This window comes from Triticum aestivum, chromosome 2B (genome assembly GCF_018294505.1).
Source record: "Triticum aestivum cultivar Chinese Spring chromosome 2B, IWGSC CS RefSeq v2.1, whole genome shotgun sequence".
Taxonomy (NCBI): domain Eukaryota; kingdom Viridiplantae; phylum Streptophyta; class Magnoliopsida; order Poales; family Poaceae; genus Triticum; species Triticum aestivum.
Window position 1 is genome coordinate 74302339 of NC_057798.1, and position 3360 is coordinate 74305698.

The 3360-nt window shown below is 49.1% G+C and overlaps 1 pseudogene; it reads right to left on the reverse strand.

Moving 5' to 3' along the window:
• Nucleotides 1-920: 920 nt before the first annotated feature.
• On the reverse strand, nucleotides 921-1414 carry LOC123040513 (L-type lectin-domain containing receptor kinase SIT2-like; annotated as a pseudogene).
• Nucleotides 1415-3360: the final 1946 nt, after the last annotated feature.

The following is a 3360-nucleotide window of genomic DNA, read 5'->3' on the forward strand; positions in this document are numbered from 1 at the left end:
CACCCGCATCCTCTAGGACGACAGCTTCGGGGAGCTCGTCGCTGTTGGTGGTGAGCTTGGGCCTTGACAGTGTTGGCGTCAGAAGCTGAGCATTATGCTCCATGCGCATGCAGGCGCTGCTCGATCCAAATGGCTGGCTCAACACAACACTGCCGATGGAACCGTACTTACACGCACTGTTAGCGATACATCGACCGCGTACAATGCATTTACAAGCTACGGAAAATCGTTAGGTTCTTACTTTTATACGTTCTTAACGTATGAAAGGTTCTCAATTTATGATAAGCCAGCCTAGCAATACACAAGGAATATTGCGTATTTGCCATGGTAATGCTTCGTGATGAAAATAAGCTTAACTTACCCCTGTAGAAGTAGATCACATGCCTCCTGATCTCCAGGCATTAAAATGAAAAGGATCCAATTCCTGGAGGCAACAACACAACAAACCCTAGCTAGCTGTTTTTGTAACTTGCCACCGGACAAATATCAGATAGGGCCCCAGTCACGAACAAACTCACGATCACGAGCACAACCTAGTTATCCTCCCAGGGTTACTTCACGCCGCAAGCCAATCTAATCATGCGCATGCAGCTCTTGACCTTCAATCAAGCAGTTCATCAACGCACAATATGTTGTTACCAGCGGATTCATTTGGTGGACACAATTACAGGTTGTCGGGCTGATCAACGACTAGTCAGAGGTACTTGTACACTCCAAGCTTCAAATCTGTGCATGAAACCTTTCTTATCACTTACACATATATTGATTAGCCAACATTCATATAATAGAAAATGGACAGTTCCGACACGCAGGACACAACAATACCGAACAACAGAGCACAACTCTTTAGTAATTCAACACAGAGAGAGAGAGGGGAGAGAGAGAGACAGAGAGAGAGAGAAGTCAATTAAATACACACTTCATCTCCCCTCTCGCAAAATAGTTGTCGAGGACTCTCCTGACACAGTGGCAACACTCGCTATGGGTTGAGAACATGGCATGTCATGTGAATCAAAACCTTCATTTTGCATTTGAGCCATCGTGATGTAGCTTATGTAGGCCGGTGATAAATCAGGAGGCAATTGGTCATGGTCGAGGTACTGCATGACCTTTCGCATGATAGGCCGCGCGTTGGGCGATGGGTACGTGCATAGCAAACCTAATTTGAGCACGATGGTTACCTCCTCCGTGCTGAATTCCCCTCCGCGTCGTGGATCCATCGTGTCGAGCATTGAGTCGTTGTGGTGGTGCTAAAGCACCCACTCAACCAACAACACCCGGTTGTTTTGCTCATCAATGAAGATTGGCTTGCGTCCACATGTGACCTCTAGGAGAAACACGCCAAATGCGTACACATCGGAGAAGGGTGTTGGCCACTCCCCGCGCGTGAGAGTTCCGGCGCAAGATATCCCATGGTTCCAGCCACATGGGTGGTTTCAGCGGTGTTTTCATGGTCACATATCCTCGCCAAACCAAAATCGTCTAATCGTCCATTCATTTTACCATCCAATAGCATATTGCTTGCCTTTATATCTCGATGAATGACAACCTGCTCCCATTCCTCATGTAGATACAGTAAGCTTGATGCCACACCTTTGATGACAGAATACCTCTGAGACCAACACAAAGTTGGGCTATTTCTATTGTGCAGATACTTGTCAAGACTATCATTTTTCATGTAATCATAAACCAGGAGAAGCTCACCCTTCCGTCTGCAGTAGCCTAACAATTGTGTGATATTTCGGTGTCGAAGACGACCAATGCTCACCACCTCGGCAATGAACTCCCTTACTCCTTGCCTTGAATCGTGTGACATCCTCTTTACGGCGACCTCCATGGCAGGCTTGCAAAGTATACCCTTATAGACACTTCCAAAATCTCCCCTACCGAGCAGATTGTTATTGCTGAACCCTTCGGTTGCATGAAACAAGTCCTTCTAAGAGAATCGGTTTGGGCCGAACGGAACCTCCCAGTTCTCATGCACCTTCGAGTACTTGAGACGTCGCCGTCTTACAAATACGTAGATTCCGATTCCTATAGCCGAAACCAGTGTCACCGACACTAAGGCCAGCACGATCTCCAGAGCCTTGGACTTTGGCGTTTTTCACTCAAGTACCATCGCTGTCATTCGTGTTCATCCGTATATGTGAGCATGTTTCGCTCGGGAAGCTGCTCTCACTTGGCTTCTCCCAAACGTGAAGGGACCGGCTGTGGCTGAAAATTAAGTTGAATAAAAAAAACAAGTTCTTTTCAGCTTGGGCTTATTTTCCACCGTAAGTCCTCCATAAGCCAGAAAAGAACTTAGCCTTAGTGCTGTTACTCGACGAGTGCCATTAGCCCGCTGCAAAATGGTCACAGTTTTGTCAGGATAACCTTACCGTGTTGGGTCTGCAGGAATGGTCTATTCTGACCGTAGCACCGACGGATCAGGCATATTTCTTAGCTGATCTGCTGCACAAAATACACTTCCATTCTCTTCTAAATTCTGCACAGGACCTTGTCTGAATGTTTCTGGTTGACTAGTTATCTCCAGGTTCTTTGCTAAAAAAAAGTATCTTCCGGCTTTTTAATTATCAAGTAGAGTAAAATATTAGACCTCTTCCAATGCAAAGGTGCTTAGATGAGATGCGAAGTATATTAAATACCTTAGCAACTCAAGTCCCCAATGCCAAGGTGCTAAGCTCCATGCATTTAATTAGTTGTAGACTTAGAATTATGCTTCCACTAAACCTGGGAATAGTTTGGATCAAAACTTAGTTTTTGGTTTGGTTTTTGATTTGGTCTCACTAGTTTGGTCTCTACTGGATTAAGATAGACAAACAATTCGGTTCGGTTTGGGTTGTGGCTAACAACGGATTGGATTGGTCTAGTCAAAGGGAAGAACGTCATTGATATTGGGTTGGCGTGGTCTCACGTCCCTCTCGCGTCGCCTCCCCTACGGGTGACTCGGGAGGGCTCAGCCACCGCCGCCGCCTAGTCCCTCGAGCTCCCTTCTCCCCCTCCGCCACTACCGATGGTCAGCGCCGGGCAAAGCCCGTGCGTGCGACGGCGGTGGCGGAGGTTCTCTCCTCCCGTTCCCGGATCCGCGGCGGCATGGGCGTCCTGATCTGCGGGGTGCGACCCTCCCGACGGTGTGACGGATCCCAGAGGCGGCGGACTCGCGGCGGTGCACGGATGCACAGATCCATGGTTGTGGGACTTCCGGCAGCGTGCGGGCTCCCGGCGGCGGCGGGATCGGTCGACGGCGGGCTTGGGCGATGGCGTCGGCCGCGCGGTGCCGGATCTCGTCGCTCATGGAGGATCTCACCACTCCGTCCTTCGTGGTGGGACCTGGACCAGGGGCGGCGGCCCCATTAGGCA